Raw genomic sequence first — 7,895 nt, 5'->3', positions numbered from 1 at the left:
TTTACAGTAAACTGATGATGCTATGATATTTGATACACAAATATCAAATATATAAGATTGTGGAAGAGAAGGTATTTTATAGGTTGATTGCTATTCTCAGATAAAAATAATGAAAAAAAGTTACATTTTTAAGCACATTAAATCTTTAAATAAATAAATAAATGCATACATAAATTCTTCCATTCAGCTATTGGACAAAAATTATTTTTTTTCTTTGGCGGGATTTTGCATTGTGGTGAATGTACACTGAAAAAAAGGGACTGGCCATCTCTTGGATTTATGTAAGCATCTTGCATGTATTTAACACAATTGCCTCATGTTTTAAAGATAAATGTAACTATATAGTGTAAAAACTACATGATATGCAGAAAGGGTGTATTAAATTGTTCATATCATGTTCAGGTGAAGTAAGTCAATAAGATAGCAACGTTAAATCTCGTGAAACCACGCGTGATTTCATCTCGCGGGCTTTGGATCGTGGTTTAAAAAATGCATCCATCTCAGTCAAGTCGAGCAGCCAACTCTACGTTTTTTGGTATGTCTTGATTTTTTGAATTAATGTTTACCATATTTTAGCCAAATGTAGTTAAACGTCTAGAGTGCCGCCATGTAACATGCTAAAAAAGAGCCGTTAGCTTATTTGCTGTTTTATCTGTTGTCAAAGAATTGGCGCTTTTTCATTTGAATTTGTCTTTGGCACAAGAGCCGTAATATCACATTAAACCTAATTACGAGGCACTCACAACATAATTTGGTTTTCTGTGTGAATAGATTTGCCAACTGACTCTTCAGTTACATTGTGTATTTACTGCACCGTGGTGTTAGTGAGATTTTGGACATTGAACAGCTTTAGCTAATATCATCAGTGGCATTATGCTAGCTTACATCCCTACCCTTCCTGCCCTCACCTGCTGTCCTTTTGTTTTTGTTTTTTTTTTGCTGCACATTGAGAGATTACCTCTATTCTGCATTTCACCAGGAGTCAGCTGATGGATTGTGGGTTCAAGGTGTTATGGTAAGAAAGTATATTCTATTTTCGCTTAAGGTTTCTGTAACTTAATTATAATAGGTTTTTTATAATTATTAGGTGCATGCATACTCAAATAGACCACCCTATTAATACAACTGAGAAATCCAAAATCTGCCATAGGTTTAACCTGTATGTATTGTCAGAAAGGTGATTACTGGACTCACATTAATGCACACTTGAACTAAAATGAGGTTGTAACTTGTGGGTTCTTGGGTTGCAAATCAGAAACAAACATCTTTGGATTTTTTTAATCCCATAAGATCTGGAAACACAGTTTTTATTCAACAAAACATTACTGATTAACCAAGCACAGTGCCTGCTGTTATTTCAAAATAATTTTATGTCATTTTAGATGAAATGCAGCATTCCAGTGCATCCCAACCTTGCCTTTACAGTCAAGGTTTCTGACGGAGCTGAGTTTCTCTCTGACAGTCTGCTGAAAGTGTTTGGGGGAACAGGGCACAAAGCTAAAGGATGTAGCTGCCATGATGACAGTAAGAACTTTAAAATTCTTTAACTACAAAGTGTATATGTATTGCATTAGGTCAGTAAAAGATTTTTATGCTGCATCCATTGAAACAGTCAACTATTACCCGTGAGTACTGATTCCAGCGAAAGGATGCCATAATTTTCGTTATGCATTTACTGGCCCACTGAGAAAAATTTATCTTTTTAAAAAAAGAAATGTTCTGGAAACTATATATCCATAAAGTTGATGTCAAACAGGAACTTTTGATATTTCTTTGTAGATGCTGGTGTTGCATGTTGACTGGTTTAAGTTTTTGTCTGGGATCATTTTCTTCTGTGCTACTGAAAAGTTCACAAATCTCTGTTTTCTTTGTTATAATACTTTAGGATGACATTAATGCTCGAAGGGAGTCTCATCAAAGTGCTCCGCATCTGTGTGAAAGACAATTGCAACATCTTGGTGCAGGAGTTCATGGTGAGTGTTTTATGAGTAGATTGTGGCTTTGCAACATTTAAAAATGCATTTAGTTATCCACTTGATCCTCATTGGACTGGTTAGGACCAGTAGTCCTCTTTAATAATTTGAAGTTCACATGAGGCCTGGTAGCGAACTCGGCCGCCCCCCCTTGAGGCCCCACCCCCTTATATTAGGGGTCACATCAGTGTGAAAAAACTTTAAATTTGTCATTCTAGTGAACAAAGGAAAATCCCACCAATATTTACATTAGCTTTTGTTTGGAAAAAAAAAAGACCAACAGCTAACCAAATTGTGGGGCTGAAAGTCTAAATTCTAACATCTTCTGAGTGACATAACCTGGATTTCTGATGGGCCGGTGTCTTTCTAACAAAAACTAATGTAAAGCATTTGAAATTATTATGTTTTTCACTCTGTCTTAGAAACTCTGTTAGACCATGAATGGCAGCATGGCAGGCAACTCTTTGGCTATAGCTATTTACTATGTTGCTTGCATTGGTTTAAATTACTCTAACATTAGAACTGGTAGATTCAAAAGAGATGAGTTTAAAAAGGAATCTTAAAGAAATGTTTTGTGTTTAACCAGGACTTGACTGAGGCCACTGCACAGATTGAGAAAACCACAATGAACATCTGTCTCCAGAGGATGCACCAGGCAATGACTTTTCTGATGTTGGCATCATCATCGAGGGTATAGTAGTTCTTCAAGATCTGGATAACGTGACCTTTGCAGTAGCCATGCTGTTTGGACCTTTTTTATTCCTTCAATATGAGTTACCCATCACAACTCTGCTACACTTTTGAGGTGATTCAAAGGGTGGTAATGGAGTTGGATGCAACTCAGCTCTCAAGAAAAACTCACAACTAAGACAAAACTGCTCCTGCAAGGAAAGCTCACTGTTATGCATGCAAGCTGATCAGCTCTAGGTGAGAGGACATTTAAATCTCACACTTGTTCTGCTGCATTTTTGAAGCTCAATTCCAGGAACAGATCGCAGGGTTCATTTTTATATACTCTGCAACTGCCATGAGGACGAGCCGTTTTTCTTGTTGTTGTTTGTTTTTCCTTTTGCTCTGTACAGCATTTTGGCAGCATTTTTAAACTTCTCTTTGTATTTTTTCTTTCTTTTACTAGTGAAGAGATGTAGCATGAACAGTTATGCAGTCTAAATATCCCATATGGGTCGTGTGAAATGGTATTTTCAGTTTCATTCAGTTGAAGTAAAGAACGTTGAATATTTCTAAGTGTGCTGTTTTGAACCAAGATGTCACAGTATGATCAGTGCTGTAATTTTTGACAGTCACTGTATCAATGTTATTTTTGCATCTCTTGAATAAAGGTTTTGACCTGCAAGTGCTAATTTCTTTAGTTATTGGGGTAAAATGGGTAATGTTAATAGGAAGGTGTTTGCCAATTCAGTAACTTAATTTAATGTTAATGGAAACTAACATTACCTCAAATTGTTTAGTTATAATTGTTGTTTAACTGAATCTTGACGTCAGAGGCCTTAAATAGAATGTTTTGATTTGTTCTTTCCCAACATTTTTCAAAAGAAACAGTCTAATTTCTTTGCTGTGATTGATTCCAGAGAACACGGAAGAACTGACATTATTTAACTGTTGATTTATGTAGATTCAGTGGAGGAGTAATGTCAGTTTAATTCTTTACCTACTGTCAATGCAGTGAAATTAGACATTTTGTTTTGAAAGGTTACTGGTGGATGCCAGCAACCATCTTGGAAGAGAACAATACAATCTGTTATAAGGCCTCCATTTGAAAATTGTGTATTTGATACTAGAATATAATAGCAAAATGTAATTTGAAGATAACATGTAGCATTTAAGTGACCAAGTAGTATTGGGTAAAAGTTATTGAATGGTGTTGGGATAAAGTGAGAAAATTGTGAAGGATTAAAATATTTCAAGAGCTCAAATTACTTCATCAAAACATGTTTAAGTCACATTTTATCAACACAAATTGCACAGGTTTATTGAACATGAATAAATTGTGTTAATTTAACTCAATTGTTTAAGTTGCTGCCAAAGCAAAACATCTGTGTGCAACAAATGTCCACCATTGAATTAAGTAAATCCAACAACATATTTTTTTCAGTGTACTGAAAACACAATGAATTTGCTTGGATTTTTTTTTCCATAAATTTAAAATATCATTAAATTTGAAACAATTCAGTAACACCAAAAACTTTTTAAACTGCAAAGATGATTCATTAAGATATTAATCTTTACCATATTTGTATGGTGACCTGTGTGAGGTATGACTGATGCTAACTGAACATCTTTTAATGATCTCTCTCCACCAATAATAATAATAATAATAATAATAATCCCATCTTACTGTTTGTTTTTCTCCTTTTAACCTTGTTTTAATCCAAAGACACACGCTACTCTTCGCTGATATCCAGCTAACAGTATGATGTGCAAGTCCATTATTCAATGTGGTATAAAGATGGGCATCAGTCAAACAAATGACGCACTTTGCATGATACCACACTAAACAAGGTGATGATCACTTTTGGCTGCTGGACTGGCAGGTTGTTTTTGATTGTGTATTTTGTTGATTATACAGTATGTTGTCCAAACTGTAGTTTTCTCTGGTCCCATTCCCAATCAGACCAGGAGTGGCATGTTTGGGACCAGGAAGCAGAGTCATAGTCTTCACGCCTCTCTGCAGCTCCTCTCCTCCTCTTATCCCCCCAAAACCCCATCCTCTTGGAGACTGTGTCAACTCCAAAACAGACTAAAAACAAACTAAAAATCAGAAAAAAAGGCTTAAATATTTAAAAAAAAAATTCACAAAGAATTATCCTCAATAGCACTTAAGAGTAAAACAGTGAAATGTTGATTATTAAACATTAGGTCTCTCTCTTCCAACTCTCTGTTTGTACATGAACTGATCAAAAAATCGATTTACTCTACCTTACAGAAACCTGGTTGAAGCCAGATGATTATGTTAGATTAAATGAATCAACACCCCCGAGTCACTCTAACTATCTGACACCTCAAAGCACAGGCAGAGGGGGCGGTGTGGCAGCAATTTTCCACACCACCCTATTAATCAACCACAGACCAAGACACACTTTTAATTCATTTGAAAGCCTTGTCCACCCCAGCTGTAAAACTCAGAAACCAGTCTTATTTGTTATCATCTATTGTCCACCTGGGCCTTACACAGCGTTTCTGTCTGATTTCTCAGACTTTTTATCTGATTTAGTGATCAGCTCAGATAAAACAATTATTGTGGGTGATTTAAACATCCATGTAGATACTAAAAACAGCCTCAACATGGCATCTACAGGGAGTGCAGAATTATTAGGCAAATGAGTATTTTGTCCACATCATCCTCTTCATGCATGTTGTCTTACTCCAAGCTGTATAGGCTTGAAAGCCTACTACCAATTAAGCATATTAGGTGATGTGCATCTCTGTAATGAGAAGGGGTGTGGTCTAATGACATCAACACTCTATATCAGGTGTGCATAATTATTAGGCAACGTCCTTTCCTTTGGCAAAATGGGTCAAAAGAAGGACTTGACATGCTCAGAAAAGTCAAAAATAGTGAGATATCTTGCAGAGGGATGCAGCAGTCTCAAAATTGCAAAGCTTCTGAAGCATGATCATCGAACAATCAAGCGTTTCATTCAAAATAGTCAACAGGGTCGCAAGAAGCGTGTGGAAAAACCAAGGCGCCAAATAACTGGCCATGAACTGAGAAAAGTCAAGCGTGCAGCTGCCAAGATGCCACTTGCCACCAGTTTGGCCATATTTCAGAGCTGCAACATCACTGGAGTGCCCAAAAGCACAAGGTGTGCAATACTCAGAGACATGGCCAAGGTAAGAAAGGCTGAAAGACAACCACCACTGAACAAGACACACAAGCTGAAACGTCAAGACTGGGCCAAGAAATATCTCAAGACTGATTTTTCTAAGGTTTTATGGACTGATGAAATGAGAGTGAGTCTTGATGGGCCAGATGGATGGGCCTGTGGCTGGATTGGTAAAGGGCAGAGAGCTCCAGTCCGACTCAGACGCCAGCAAGGTGGAGGTGGAGTACTGGTTTGGGCTGGTATCATCAAAGATGAGCTTGTGGGGCCTTTTCGGGTTGAGGATGGAGTCAAGCTCAACTCCCAGTCCTACTGCCAGTTTCTGGAAGACACCTTCTTCAAGCAGTGGTACAGGAAGAAGTCTGCATCCTTCAAGAAAAACATGATTTTCATGCAGGACAATGGTCCGTCACACGCGTCCAAGTACTGCACAGCGTGGCTGGCAAGAAAGGGTATAAAAGAAGAAAAACTAATGACATGGCCACCTTGTTCACCTGATCTGAACCCCATTGCGAACCTGTGGTCCATCATCAAATGTGAGATTTACAAGGAGGGAAAACAGTACACCTCTCTGAACAGTGTCTGGGAGGCTGTGGTTGCTGCTGCACGCAATGTTGATGGTGAACAGATCAAAACACTGACAGAATCCATGGATGGCAGGCTTTTGAGTGTCCTTGCAAAGAAAGGTGGCTATATTGGTCGCTGATTTGTTTTTGTTTTGTTTTTGAATGTCAGAAATGTATATTTGTGAATGTGGAGATGTTATATTGGGTTCACTGGTAAAAATAAATAATTGAAATGGGTATATATTTGTTTTTAGTTAAGTTGCCTAATAATTATGCACAGTAATAGTCACCTGCACACACAGATATCCCCCTAAAATAGCTAAAACTAAAAATTACTTCCAAAAACATTCAGCTTTGATATTAATGAGTTTTTTGGGTTCATTGAGAACATGGTTGTTGTTCAATAATAAAATTATTCCTCAAAAATACAACTTGCCTAATAAATCTGCACTCCCTGTATTATGGGACTAAGTTATCTTCTTTCAAAACCCACAGACCACTTTAATCACACTCTAGAGCTTGTTCTGACTAATGGCCTACAAAGGGAACATTTAACAGTATTTGACCCCAAGGCCATCAGCCATGGCAGACCAAAGCTCAGAAACAAACCCGGGGCCCTGTCCGAGTTAACTTCAGCCGGGGGACCGAAACACGAAACCCATGTCGACGAAAATGCCCTGGCCACCACTGCCACTGTCGGGGCACCACCTCCAGCCACCGTAATCCACTCTAATCCACCACAGTGAAAAGGTACATGAAACCTTGCGACTGCAGCAGGGGGCCAACCAGATCCACGTGCACATTATCAAAACCCCTCCTGGGGATACGGAAGGGTTCGAGGGGCGCCTGTGTGTGTCTATGGATCTATGGTTGGACTTACCAGCCACGTGCTGAATGTCTGTTGTAACTTGGAGCACCAAGTGCATCAAGTCAATTCTAGAAAAATTTGAGGTCCTGGCAAGATGGGTGGATGTGGGGAATAGGGTAACGGTCATTCTCCGATACATTATATGAACAGTGAAAATCTCCACCGTCCAATTTGAGCACCATGTGCAGCGGAGAAACCCAGGCACTCCTCCCGAGCTACAGAGAGTTTTGTGGGGTCGAGGAGGCGCACCTGCACAAACACCGGGGGCCCAACCGTAGGGATATAATGTTCAAATTCGTGCTTTGTTGCCCTGTTAGAGAACTGACAGTCAGTGATGGGAACTCCAAAAGCAAACGCTTAAAAAGCATCCCTGGAAGACACTAAATTAGGCCATACCAGGGGATCGGTGACCAACATAGCAAACAACATGCCTGTTAGCAACATTGACTAGGAGTCCATAGGCACATAGAAAATCAGCGCCTAATATAGGCAAAGAGCAGCTGCAACAACAAAGTTTCACTGGAAATCCCGGCCATGGAAATAAACGGTCACCCTGCTAGCCTGTCGGAAGTGGCCAGGGGTCTCAGGGTCTTCTGGGAAAACGTCTTCTGGATCGCGAGACCTCTATGAAATGGTAACTGGCCTG

At 38.9% G+C, this 7,895-nt stretch overlaps 1 long non-coding RNA gene across 2 annotated transcripts; it reads left to right on the top strand.

Annotated features, from left to right (window-relative positions):
• The first annotated feature begins 247 nt into the window (after positions 1-247).
• On the top strand, positions 248-3,327 carry LOC146579245 (uncharacterized). 2 transcript variants are annotated; one of them, XR_014890461.1, is made up of 5 exons: positions 248-535; positions 980-1,015; positions 1,383-1,524; positions 1,886-1,973; positions 2,560-3,327. It is a non-coding gene; the product is annotated as an uncharacterized LOC146579245 (long non-coding RNA). The 2 variants fall into 2 exon arrangements; XR_014890459.1 differs by having other exon boundaries at positions 248-1,015.
• The last annotated feature ends 4,568 nt before the right edge of the window (positions 3,328-7,895 follow it).

Source organism: Mchenga conophoros, linkage group LG3, assembly GCF_057382185.1.
Source record: "Mchenga conophoros isolate Kocher_MC1m ecotype Shallow Benthic linkage group LG3, M_conophoros_male_GT1.1, whole genome shotgun sequence".
NCBI lineage: Eukaryota > Metazoa > Chordata > Actinopteri > Cichliformes > Cichlidae > Mchenga > Mchenga conophoros.
Note: the sequence above shows the minus strand (reverse complement) of the source record. Positions and strands in the feature narration are given on the sequence as shown.